General features: G+C 37.8%; 2 pseudogenes; both read right to left on the bottom strand.

The window, feature by feature from the left end:
* Positions 1-7,704: 7,704 nt before the first annotated feature.
* Positions 7,705-8,524, bottom strand: Rab1a-ps5 (RAB1A, member RAS oncogene family, pseudogene 5; annotated as a pseudogene).
* A 3,928-nt stretch (positions 8,525-12,452) lies between these two features.
* On the bottom strand, positions 12,453-12,554 carry LOC120099027 (small nucleolar RNA SNORA17; annotated as a pseudogene).
* Between the last annotated feature and the right edge of the window lie 1,890 nt (positions 12,555-14,444).

Below are 14,444 nucleotides of genomic sequence, written 5' to 3'. Positions count from 1 at the left end.
TACTTGATAATTTCTGCTACTAAGTGCCCTAAAGTACAATAAATGACTGCTTAAAAACATGGAAACCCATCTGTTGGTTTATGAATTTCTGATACTAGTTTATGAAATTACACTTTGCACAAAATAAGCACATTTAATGAGTTCATTAGCATTAACTTCACTGAACAAGTTCACTTTTACTAAAAACACTAAGTAATAGATACTATGACTAAGTTATACAGTATGAATATAACTGTGTTTTGGAAAAATATGATTTCTTAATATGTTACCAAGTTCTCCAGAAATATAAACATGCTTGAGAGGTACTCCAAAATTTGGATGAACTTAATTGGAACCCAAGCAGCACTCAAGGAAACTCTTGCTTATGACAGTCAACCTTTACATTACAGCTCTGAGAAGTGTGGCTGCCCACTGCCTACTTTGTTTAAACTTAGAGTCGTTCTCAGATAAATGAGAATGAATTCATTCTCATTACATTGTGAAAACATGACCTTTGAAGTTTCAAAATGTCTGCCTACCATATACAAGTAACATGACTTCAAAGAATCTTCTAATAAATGGGGTACATTATTTGATTGCTGCTTGATAGAATATGCAGGTGATATTGTAAAATATAGGTGAGTAAATGCAATTTTTCTTTAAAATTTTACCTTTTAGTAAAAATATAATCTTTCCTTTAAAAGTGATGTGTTCTCTCTCATGCATAAGCTTAATGTAGTGCGGAGGCAAGATTTCCTTCAATTTTCAACTGTACTTTTCTTTTATATTTATTTCCCTCCTCCTGCAGTTTTTGCCTTTGCCACTGAGAGGATGTTCCCTCTCCTTCACCTTAGGCATCTCCCTTCCATGGAGCCTTAAGACTCTACAGGATTAGGCTCACTCTCTCATCCTTGTCCACTAAATCCAGATAATTAAGTCCTCTGCTATATATGTGCCATGTATGCATGTGGTGTGTGTGTGTGTGTGTGTGTGTGTGTGTGTGTGTGTGTGTGTGTGTGTGTGTTTGGAGGGGGTGTTCATCATTTGAGACTACTGGTGTTCCTGTGGGGTTGGCATACCCTTCAGCTCCTTCAATCCTTCCCCTAATTCCCAGACTTCAGTCCAATGGTTGGGTCTAAGTATCTGCATCTGTCTCAATCAGCAGCTGGTAGGGCCTCGCAGAGGACAGCCATGCTAGTCTGCTGTATGTAACCACATCATAGCATCAGTAATATTTCAAGGCCTTGGTGCCTACCCTCCACCAACATGAGACAGATTCCAAATTGGGCTCATTATTGGACAACTTTTCTTTCAGTCTCTTTTCCATTTTTGTCCCTGCTCTTCTTTCAGACAGGAACAATTCTGGGTAAGAAATTTTAACTGTGTGTTAGTAACCCCATCTCTTATAGGACAAAGTGACAATCTACAAATTAGAAAAAGAATTTCACTAACCCTATATCCAATAGAGGGCTAATATCCAAAATATTACAAAGAACTCAATAAGTTAACCTTCAAAAAACGAAATAAGCCAATTTAAAAATGGTATATGGAGCTAAACAGAGAATTCTTATCAGAAGAATCTCAAATGGCCAAGACGAACTTAAAGAAATGTTCAACATCCTTAGTCATCAGAAAAATGCAAATCAAAACAACTCTGAGATTCAACCTTACACCAGACAGCAGGGCTAGGATCAAAAACTCAAGTGATAGCACATGCTTACAAGGATGTGGAGAAAGACAAACACTCCTTCATTGCTAATGGGATTAGAAATGGGTATGACCATTCTGGAAATCAATCTGGTGGTTCCTCAGAAAATTGGAAATAGCTCTACATGAAGACCCAGCTATACCATTCTTGGGCATATACCCAAAAGCTGCTTCACAATACCCTGAGGACACATGCTATGTTCATAGCAACCTTATTCGTAATAGCCAGAGGCTGAAAATAACTCCGATGTCTCTAAAATGAAGAATGGATACAGAAAATGTGATTTATTCACACAATAGAATACTATTCATCTATTGAAAACAAAGACATCTTGAATTTTGAAGGCAAATGAATAGACATAGAAAACATCATTCTGAGTGAATTAACCTAGACCAAAAAAGACAGTCATGGTATGTACTCATTGATAAGTGGATATTAGCCAAAAAGTACAGAATACCCAGGATTTAATCCAGACTATAAGAAGTTTATCAAGAAGGAAGGTCCAAATAAGGATGCTTCAATTCCACTTAGAAGGGAAAAATAATCATGGGAGGCATAGGCTGAGAGGGATCTGGGAAGGAGAGGGGAGACAGAGGCAAAAGTGGAAACAGGTTCAGGTAGGGTGGAGGAACAGTGGAGAAACCCAGAGGGTCAGGAGAATGAGTGAAAATATACAGATTCTGGGGGATAAGGGGTGGGAGGACCCTCTATAAAGTCCGAGAGAGCTATGGTGTAAGAGACACCTATGACTAACTGGGGATGACCTTAGCCAAAATGCCCAACATTGAGGAGGAGGAACTTGAAGAGTCCACCTGTATTTTCTTTATATGCAGTGTTTTCATATTTGTAAATGCAGGTGTGTGTGTGTGTGTGTGTGTGTGTGTGTGTGTGTATGTGTGTGTGTACATAAATCCTTTCTGTCACCATCAAATTGTTGCTGATACAAGGAAATATGATTTTTATCTATTTTATTGAAAATAGAAATTTTCAGACAACCTATTCTCATTAAAGTTTCCCTCTCCCAACTACTTCCAGTTCTATCCCACCATCCTTTCCAACAGGAATCACATCATTTATGTCTCCCATTACCAAACTAACAGGTATCTATATACTGACCATAAAATAAAACAAAACTAATGAAAACAAACAAGTAATAGGAGCAAAAAACAAAAGAAAAAAAACAAAAGAAAAAGAGCCAAAGGAAAACAAAAGAAACATCTTAAGGTGATATTTATATTTGATATCTCTATCACAATAGCACTTAGAAAGGAATATGAATAAAATTTCTTTGGGAACAAACCTTTAATGAGTTTGTTTAGAAGCAATATTCAGTATGTTTTTAGAGTATTATGTTATTAAAAATAATCTTCTATAAGAATTGATTCAGAAAATTGGATATAGCTGAGAACCTAGCTATACCACTTCTGGGCATATACCCAAAAGATCCATCAACATATAACAAGGACACATGCTCCACTCTCTTCATAGCAGCCTTATTTAGGATAGCCAGGAGCTGGAAAGAGCCCAGATGTCCCTCAACAGAGAAATGGATACAGAAAATGGAGTGCTACTTAACTATTAAAAACAATGATTCGTGAAATTCATAGGCAAACACATGGAACTAGAAAATATCATCCTGAGTGAGGTAACCCAATCACAGAAAAACACACATGGTGTGCACTCACTGGTAAGTGGATATTAGCCCAACAGCTTGGATTACTCAAGATACAATCCATAGACAACATGAAACTCAAGAAGGACAACCAAATATAGATGTTTCAGTTCTTCTTAGAATAAGGAACAAAAATATTCATAGGAGATATGGAAACAAAGTTTGGAGAAGAGACTGAAGAAATGGCCATCCAGAGGCTGCCCCACCTGGGGATCCAGCCCATATACAACCCCCAAACTGAGACAAAATTGCTGATGCCAAGCAATGCATGCTAACAGGAGCCTGATATAACTGTCTCCTGAGAGGCTCTGCCAGAGCCTGACAAATACAGAGGTGAATGATCACAGCCAACCATTGAACTGAGAATGTGGTCCCTGTTGGAAGAGTTAGAAAAAGGATTGAAGGAGCTGAAGGGTTTGCAAGCTCATAAGAACAACAATACCAACCAACCAGAGCTCCCTGGGACTAAACCACCACCCACAGAGTACACATGGACAGACCCATGACTTCAGCTGCATATGTAGCAGAGGATGGTCATGTTGGACACCAATGTGAGGAGAAGTCCTTTGTCCTGTCAAGGCTGGACCCCTCCAAGTGTAAGGGAATATTAAGGTGGGGTGGCAGGAATGAGTGGGTGGTTGGATGGAGGAACACCCTCATACAGGAAAGGGGATGGAATGGGATAGGGGTTTATGGATAGGAAACTGGGAAAGGGGATAACATTCGAAATGTAAATAAAAAATATCCAATAAAAATCAAGAATTGATTTATAGAGTATTGTTACTCATGAGTTCATTTGTAGTATACAAGTTGCTAAGGAGCTAGAAATATTTGTCTTCTAATATCATTTCCACTGTTCTAACACTGACCTTAAGGTCTCACTGAACTATTATGTGTTTGTCTTCTTTTTAATTATCTGTTATTTGGGGACAATTATATTTGCAAGGTAGCTATAATAACTAAGAAAATACTTCTAAAATTAATTTTGGATGACTAAAATACCGTTTAATTGCACTGGTAATAATTTTATAATTTACTGCCATGTGTTTCAGTTATAATGAAATATAAAATTAAATAATTTCAGTAAATATGCATAGCAGTGCAGGCATTCTTATAATTTCAGATTGTTACTTATTACTTTTAAATGAAATACTGTAATTATTTGCACTCAATTCAATTCTTCTCTATGTTTATTAGAACCTTAGACAACTTCTTAGTAAAAAACAAACACACACACATATACATATACACATACACATGCACACACACATACATATACATATACTTTACATATACATCAAATATACATTTACATATACGTGTGTATATGCGTATGTATATGATTTTTGAGACATTTACTATAAATAGAATAATAAAAATATGGAATTTGAGAGTAGCTTTATCAATGTATACTATTTCTTATGCACAATATGAGGGTTATGCTTCATTTACTTTTATTGCCAAATTTATTCAACTGTGAGGTTATACCATAGTTTACTAGTTTCCAATGATGGTCATTATTTATGTTTGCAGTAGGACCATGAATATTGTTAATGAGATTCATGTGAATGTATTTTTATTGCTTTCATGCAGATAACTAAGAGTAAAATCACTGAGAAACACATCTCCGTGTTAACATATGATGAGCTGCTATTTATTTTCTGAACAATCTGCACTATTAAACACGTCAATTAATGTCTAAGTGTTTTAATTTATATATAACCTGTTCAAAGACTGCTTTTTTCATTTTGTTATAGTGATTATATTTTTATTTGGATTCATTAATTTTAATTATGTAAATGGTGTAAAGTGTTAACTTCTATTTTCTTAATGAATAATGATGTTTTATTTATATTTTGTGTTAGCTTAACTTTGAAAACTGGCTACTTGGGGGTATTTGACCATTTTATTAGTTATTCTTATTGTGGCTGTGATAGAATGCCTGACAGAGGAAGAAATTCCAGGAGTACAAGTTTATTATGTCTTGGAGTTTTAGGCCAATAGCTACCATACTGCAGAAGGAAGAAAATAGATTGGACTTGGAGGAGGAAACTTGAACCAGGAGCAAAACCTGGAGGAGAAGCCGAAAATTTGCCTGGAAGCATACAACACATCCTTAGAGACATGATCCCTGGCCGTCTACCAGAGCCTGCGAGCCTGCATTTCCTAAAAGCTTGCAGCCTTCTAGACTAACTCCGGGACTTCAAGACTATGTTTCCAAAGCCTATAGGGGACAATTCCATATTTAAACCATAAAGAAGTTTATTTGGGCTCCTTGTCTTTCTGTTACAGAGTTTTAAGTGTTCTTAATTCTGCACATCATCTGTAAAAACATTTGAGTAACCATCACACCTAGTTAGTCTATAGTTTATCATTGTAACTTCCTAACTTTATCATTTTCAATTTTTTAAAATTTTGATGGAATTTAAACTAGTATTTTCTTACATGTACTTCTAATGTAGTACATAGAAACTATTGCTTAATTCAAGGTCAGTATAGTTTAATCATATTTTCTTTTAAGATCTATAGATTTTGAACTACTTTTAAACTTTTTTCCTGGCAGAAATATTTTTTTATAATACAAAGTAAGCTATTTATTGTGAAATTCTCATAGATGGAAAATTAATTTCAGTGTTTATTCTGTCCATTTTTCATTTTAAAATAATCTTACTACTCATTTTTGTACCATGTAGTTCAATTGTCTGTTTAGTGAAAAGTAAACCTGTAATTTTTGGCTTATTTTTAGTTTAATATTTTATCATTAAAGACCCCTTAATAAAATGTGTTGTCAACAGCCATACCCTAAGCCGCCAATGGAAGAATGCTTGCCTGCTGCTTAAACCAAAAGAAATAATCTCTGACCTTTGTCACCTTAAAATGCTAGTGTCTGCAGGAGACTTTGTTTCCCAGAGTAAGACCAAAGCAGTCTAGTACCTCGAAGGTCCTAGTTAACCAAACTTTCACACATGCAAAATTTCACCAAAATAAATGTATTATTTCTCCCATTATTCCCATCTAGCGTTCATGTTTTTAGTTAACTTAGGGGATAGAATTTCTCCAATTAGGGCAATCAACATTTCCTGCTTTCTAATCCAATGCTTAACTTCTCCTCGAACATGAGTTATACAGTTGGAAAGCATAAAGTTGACACCTGGAAGTAGAGACAGAAGAATCAGGAGTTCAAGGCCATCCTTGATTACAAGTGAATTTGAGGCCTCTTGAGGTATGTGAGACAGTCTCAAAAAATAGCTTCAGTCTGGGACATGCCTTTAATCCTAGCACTTTAGTGGAAAAGGCAGGTAAATCTCTGTGGAGGGGCCAGCCTATTTTACATACTTAAGTTCCAGGCTAGCCAGGGCTACATAGTAAGACTCTGTCTCAGAGAAAGAGGAGAAAGAAGCCAGGTGTGGTGGTGCACTACTTTTATCTCAGCACTCAGATACAGAGACAGGCGGATCCTTGAGTTCGAGGCCAGCCTGGGTTCCAGGTCAGCCAGGGATACACATGGAAACCCTGTCTCAATAGCCAAATAAAATAAAGAAGAAATGAAAAGGCATGTGTGCCCTCAGACTCAACACGAAGAAACAGAAGCACAAATGACAAGATCACTGCCTATGAGGAAGCATGTGCTGCTCTCCATCTCGTCCACACATGCGTGACAAAAAGTGTTGCTGGTGAGGCCACTTCAGATGGTTTGGGCTAGAGATGAAGCTCTAGGAAACGCACAATCCATAGACTTTGAGTTCCTTGAACCAAAGAATTTGGTGAAGTCTCTATACAGCGCAAAGCTTCTTGGTCACTCATCAGACCTGTTACTAGAAAGCAAACCATGGATGCTGTGCCATTAAGACAGGTCTACAGCGCCCTTGCTACACACACAAATGGCTGTTGAGTAGACTGCAAAGTTCTATTTCCCTTTAACCATAGGAATTAAAACAATACTTATCACCATATAGTTTGATATTACTTCAAATGAGTACAATACTTATTAAATGTATCTTCAGTTTTGCTACACGGTGGACAATAAACGACAACATTCTGCAGCCACAAATTATATGCAGAGTATGAAGAAACTATTAGATAGTGTAATCTTACCATTTAAAACTCTACCAGGAAGAGCTAAAAAAATCAGATCTTACATATAATGTCTCACTAAACTTTATGCATGGAAATTGACAGACTCTGGTTGTGCTGTTTGATCCAAAATGGCTGAACTTCACCTCCAGAAGACAAAACCCAACATCTAAGCATGCTAATATAAACATCAAAACAAAATATATTCCAACCAACTACGGGAAACTATCTGGTATCAAGAAAGCAATAAGGATTATACACATTGTTTATAAACCAGCACACAAAGGTTTAAAACAGTTCTGAAAATGAACTTAGCTGTCTTGAGTCAAGGGAATGAAAAAAAAGTCAGTATTGCCCATTTACAATCTCTGACCTTGTGGAAACGGTAAGAATCTGTTTTAGTGCAGCTACATACAGTACAATTCAGGTAATTTTTTTTTCACTTGGGTTCAGATTGCGAATTGATGGCTGTGAGAAAAGGATGGAGGTGGATTTTAGCAGCAGCCTCCACCTGACTGCTTGACTGCAGTGCTCTGGATTTTAACATTGGACTTCTGTGCACCACCTCCAGGACCCACTCACTTTTAAACCTCCGTTGCCACTGTCATGACTGTTCTACATTCATTGTGTTCTTAGCACTGGTTTCCAAAAAATGGAATTCCAAGGGAATCTGCAAATTCCCTTGCTGTTGTGTAATCTACTATTTTCTTTGTGGTCAGGTCACATTTGTTACCAACTTGTTGACATTTTCACAGCCATAGTGATTATCTCCTTCAGCCGCTGTTTAACAGCATGGAAGGACTCCTGATCTGTCACGTCATACACAACTGTGATGCCATGGGCTCCTTTGTAATAACTGGAGGTGATTGTTCGAAATCTTTCCTGGCCTGCTATGTCCCATATCTGAAGCTTGATTGTTTTCCGTCTAACTCTATGGTTCATATCTTGAAGTCCACACCAATTACGCTGATGTAGCTTTCTGTATACATATCATCTGCAAACCCAAAGAGAAGTCAAGACTTTCTAACTCCAGAATTGACAATCAGAAGTAATCTTGATAAATAATCACATTCAGGATTCATGCTGGACATGTCACTGCAGCACTGCCCTTGCTGACATGACCCCAAGCCTCAGCACAACAGGTAATGAATGGGGAGGAATGAGCTAAGCTGTTCAGTTAGAGCAAACATTGACCCCTCTCTGACCCTTAGAGCACAATCAGCAGCCCCTGCCACTCAGTGAGCTCTTCCACCCAAAATGGCCGCTGACGAACCCAAAATAATTTTTGCATATGGAGTCAGAAAGGAGTTTGATTTCAGGTACAGCAGAGTATCTATTGTTCTGGAATTTTGAAGCATAAACGTAACTTTTATTCACCAGATGTAATTGTTGTCTCCGAGGCTTAGTGCTGAATAGACTCACCCTTCCTAGCTCTTTCTGAACTCTAAGTGGCTAGTTCAACTCAGCTTTTCTGGCATAAACTTCTTTCCAAGTTGACTGATTCAAACTGAGTTTTCTTGATTTTGACTGAATTGCTCTGCTTGACTGCAATCTAAGTTTGCAGTCTAGTCTATTCTAATCTTGTGAGTTCTTCTGATTCTCTAGCTTGATCTGTCTTCACTTGCAACCTGTCTCTGTAAAACAGTCCCAGAAAAAACTACCTTCTCCATCTGTTTCTCTCTCTCTCTCTCTCTCTCTCTCTCTCTCTTTCTGTCTCTGTCTCTGTCTCTTTCTGTCTTTGTCTCTCTCTCTGTCTGTCTCTGTCTCTTTCTGTCTTTCTCTTTCTCTGTCTCTGTCTGTCTCTGTCTCTCTCTGTCTTTCTCTTTCTCTGTCTCTGTGTGTCTGTCTCTGTCTCTTTCAGTCTTTGTCTCTGTCTCTGCTTGTCTGTCTCTGTCTCTTTCTGTCTTTCTCTCTCTGTGTCTGTCTCTGTTTGTCTGTCTCTGTCTATTTCTGTCTTCGTCTCTCTCTCTTTCTCTCTCTCTCTCTCTCTGTGTCTGTCTGTCTCTTTCTGTCTTTCTGTCTTTCTGTCTCTGTCTGTCTCTGTCTCTGTCTCTGTCTCTGTCTGTCTCTGTCTCTCTCTCTGTCTCTCTGTCTCTCTGTCTCTGTCTCTGTCTCTGTCTCTCTCTCTCTCTCTCTCTCTCTCTGCACTGCCCTTTCTTGTGCTATTCTCTTAAATAGCTGCTCTTTTCTATGCTGTTCTTGTGAGACTTGTGTATATCTCAACTCTGACTCATTCTGTCAAATCCTTCTCTGATTTGTTACATTGTCTGTCCTTCAATTAGATGCCACTGCCAAAAATGGATGTTTCCTTCTACAAAACAACTTTATCTTCATTGTTTGGGATTAAAGGTGTGTAGTAAGGGTATGTCTGTTTTCCACCCAGAACACACAGAACTAGAAGGTCTTTGGTTGTAATCCTTGCCAGAGCAGCCATGTTGCTGGAATAAAGGTTAGCTACACTGAAGAGACCTTTTCTCCCCATTAAGTGACTTTGTTTTATACCCTCAGTTGTTTTCTACCATTGTGTAAATTTGTACTTAAATCAACAGTGTGTTGTCATCATTTCGCATATTAGTCACATTTCTATTATCATAACAAAACACCATGATCAAAAAAACTTATGGGGGTTGGGGATTTAGCTCAGTGGTAGAGCGCTTGCCTAGGAAGCGCAAGGCCCTGGGTTCGGTCCCCAGCTCCGAAAAAAAGAACCACAAAAAAAAAAAGAAAGAAACTTATGAAAGGAAAGTGTTTATTGGAGTCTACAGTTTCAGAGGGTGAGCCCTTGACCATCAGACCAGGGAGCAGAGCAGAGGACTAGCGGGCGTGGCACTGCAGCACTAACTCGGAGCTTACATATTTATCTACAAGGAAGAAGCAAGAAGGACTAACTGGGAATGTCATCTTGGCTGTGGAAACCTCAAAACCTCCACCCAGGGATACATCTTCAACAATTGCACTCTATCTAATCCTTCCCAGTTTCACTAACTGGGGACAAAATTGAAACATGACCCTAGAGACTCATTCTCATTCAAACCACCACATTATCTTTGTAGGGAGTTTTGAACTGAGAAGTGCTGAAATTTCCTTATTTATTCTGTTTTTTTCTAAGTTTTTGAATGTTTTGTTTTGGTGTTTTTCAGTACCAGGGGGAGCCCAGCTGGGAATTTCATAAAGCTTTTACTGAATGTTTAAAAAAATTGGGTTGGGGATTTAGCTCAGTGGTAGAACACTTGCCTAGCAAGCACAAGGCCCTGGTTTCGGTTCCCAGCTCCGAAAAAAAGAAAAAAATTGGTAAATAGTACTATATTAATGTATTAAATTACTTGTAAAAATCATAGAATGCTTATTTCAATTTTCTTTTTTTCAATAATATTTTTAGTTTTTAAAAAGTGTTTTATCTATTTTATGAAATATATTTAAAATAATTCATATTTCTTGATGTGATGGTGCCTATACTTAATTTCTTTTTAAAATAAAATTTCCTTACATTGTATACAAAGAAAGATCAACATGTTATTTTCCCCTCTAACTCCTTCCATATCCAAACATGTCTCCTTCCTAAGTATATGGCCTTTAAACTTTTTTCGAATAACCCACTATATCCAATTAAAGGTTCCCTTATATGCATGGATATTGGTGGGATTTAAAATGTAGGTAGCTAAGAATTGAAACTCCCATAAAAAAAGGAACAATTCAACTAGCAGCTATCAACTGCTGTTGAGTTCCTTTGTATGACATTGCACATGGACTTAACTTCTTAACTCAATTTTTTTTAATGTACTGTTCATGCTTGTAACTTTTGACTTCATTAAATCTGCTCATTACTTTGTATATTTTTTATGTATTCTGTAGGATATTATGTGTATGAAACTAAGCAAAACAGAAATAAAAGTGATCTAATCTCCCATTTTCATGGAGTATGCCTTGGGAAACTTACTATTGGCTTCAGATTTAAGGATATTTGTTATCTTTGTCCTTTATTGTTTACATGTCAATACCTGCCATTTTATGCTGCATTGGTCTCAGTGAGAGACCGCTATTAAATGCTCTAGAATCTTTTGCTTGAAATGTCTTTACCTAGTGTTGTCATATGTGTTCTTTGTCTTCGTCTTCTGAAATCTTCACCCTGAGAATACATAGCTATGGTTCTTCTGTCTGGTTTGCCCTGAGTTCCTATAGTGTGTATCTTAAATTCTTTTGACTTTTTATTTTCTCTTTGTGAATTTCACACAATGCACCCCAATCCCCTTCATCTCCCTGTCCCCATGTACCTGTCCTCTACCCCTGCAACCTTTTGTGGTAATCTTTTTGTGCCCTGTGTAAAGGTTGTCTTTGTAATATTCAAATGTCAATTTCTATACCAGCTAAGCAATGAGTGATGGACGGACTTGCTATCATTTTTGTGGATCATCACCTGCCTCTGTATTTTGTAAACATACAGTTTCCTTACCTTCTGATTGGTTTAAAAAATATATTATGGCCTATAGCTGAGGTAAGGGAGAAAAGGTGAGATGGCCAGGCAGAGATAAGCTCTGGGAGATGAATCAGGGAAGGATGTTTTGAGGTGGAAAGAAGAGGTGCTCAGACACATCAAGTGGCAGCATGCCATGAAGCAGGGTCTGCTCACCCAAATCCCCACTACCAGAGTAAGCTCTACTGTGTTGCCCAGACAAGGTTCAGGGTCTGATCTCCCAAGTGCTGCAGGAGGTGAAAGGAAGGTACAGCTCTCCTTTTTTCCTGATCTGTGTAGGGACAGCTTTCCTACCCACTACTTCTTCAGGCTCCATGGTACTGACTTGTGGGCTCACTTTTTCCCTGGTGCTATAAGCGTAGCCCCATGTAGGAGTCAAGGGAGGAGGTGTCAGGGTTTGTCTTATCCCATCTCTGGTTCAGAATTGCCCTGGCATTCTGCCTAGACCTACATAGCACTGGACTGTTGGTCCTCTTAGCATAGCTCGTTGTTCTGATCCTTTGGTACATAGTGGGTAGTTAGTTGTCCCAGGCTTGCTTGTTTCCGGGAGTATTAGTCTACTAATCATTCCAATGTTCACAGGTCAGAAGACAGAGAATAGACAGAGCATCTCTCTTCTCTGTCACACCTACAATGCCTCTAGGAGAAGGATTTGTTGTTTTTTTTTGCTGTTGTTGTTGTTTTTATTGTTTTTTTAATTTTTTTTTTTGCGCAATCAATATTCACACACATTTGCTTTTCAAGGATTCTATTTTCTCTGGGCACTACTGAGTTTCAGACCAGTCACTTAGGCTCAACTTACATGCTTTGACTTTTTTTTTTGTCCCCCATACTGAATAACCTCAAATTCTCATATTCTCAATGCTGCCAGTTGAATTTTCTTATTGAGTCTAGCAAAGCACATGTCTTATTTCATATATTGTAACTTTAACCACAGAAATTCTGTTTGGTTCATTTAAAGGAATTCTTATCATTTTAGTATTATTCTCTATATTGTAAAATCCTATTCTCATGATTTCTTTTATTTTGAATATGTTCATCTCCAAAGATATTTATAGTATAAAATGATGGTTTTACAGTATTGGTCCAGTGGGTCAAAGCATCAGGCTGTTAGCCATCAGTTTCTGTTGACAGTTGCCTTGTGAAGTTCAGATCATCACGCTTATTATGTCTCATTTGTTTTTACAATTCCTGTAAATGCTTTTAAAAGTTATAAACTCTTCAGTCACTAAGCCTGTCTTGGAAAAACCAGTTGTCACCTATCTTTTAACAGTTATTTCCTTACATACCATGAATTGGTAATGGTCTATATGGTAAGGGACTGTACGTATGTCATGAGAGATACATGTGTACTGCTTGTGTATGTCATTAGTGCTTAAGCATTTTATAAATTGGTTTCATTTTTCATTTTCTTCTAGCATTTGAGCTCAAATCTACCAAGGTCTGGGCCAGCAGTATTTCCAGATCACATTCAGACAATATATAGAATTCTATCTTAATCAGTCTTCCTAATCCCAAGGAATATGTCAAGTGTCCCCAAATTCCCAAGAAATCTCATTTTCAAGGTATACGTTAATGAATATTGTACTCTTAAGAAAAGATGCCTTCGGGGCTGGAGAGATGGCTCAGGGGTTAAGAGCACTGACTGCTCTTCCAGAGGTCCTGAGTTCAACTCCCAGCAACCACATGGTGGCTCACAGTCATCTGTAATGGGGCTAATGCCCTCTTCTGGTGTGTCTGAAGATAGCTACAGTGTATGCATATACATAAAATAATAAATAAATCTTTAAAAAAGAGAATAGATGCCTTCGTAGAATTTTAATATGTGACATTATTTTAAGAGAGAACACTTGTAGATAGATACCATCACTGAATATTAAGTGAGATTAGGCTAAATTGCAGTTGACTGCTGATCCAAATGTGATTGTGAGAGTGATTTGTGGAACACAGACATACAGAGTAGGACATGGGCAAAAGAGCAAACAGTAATTGGAGTAATGCAATCACAAGCCAAGGAATAGTCTGGTGTGTTCAAAATCATGAAGGAGTCTAATGAGGGAGCAAACTTTGATAGTGGGGCTCTGATATGGGTTTGGACTTTACTCCAGAATTATCAGTAAATAAATAAAAGGGTTATTTTTCTGTAAAAAGTTTTTGGTATTTTGTTTCACAGGCCTTAGGAAACTATAATGATATGTAAATCTTCCCTTAAAAAGTAGGGTAAAAACCAGAGCTTCCAGGGACTAAGCCACTACCCAAAGACTATACATGGACTGACCCTGGGCTCCAACCTCATAGGTAGCAATGAATAGCCTCGTAAGAGCACCAGTGGAAGGGGAAGCCCTTGGTCCTGCTAAGACTGAACCCCCAGTGAACGTGATTATTGGGGTGAGGGCAGTAATGGGGTGAGGATGGGGAGGGGATCACCCATATTGAAGGGGAGTGGGAGGGGTTGGGGGATGTTGGCCCAGAAACCGGGAAAGGTAATAACAATCGAAATGTAAACAAGGAATACTCAATTTAATAAAGATGAAAAAAAT

The sequence above is a fragment of the Rattus norvegicus genome, chromosome 20 (assembly GCF_036323735.1).
Source record: "Rattus norvegicus strain BN/NHsdMcwi chromosome 20, GRCr8, whole genome shotgun sequence".
Lineage (NCBI taxonomy): Eukaryota > Metazoa > Chordata > Mammalia > Rodentia > Muridae > Rattus > Rattus norvegicus.
The sequence above is the reverse complement of the archived record's forward strand: the minus strand, read 5'-3'. Positions and strand labels throughout refer to the sequence as shown.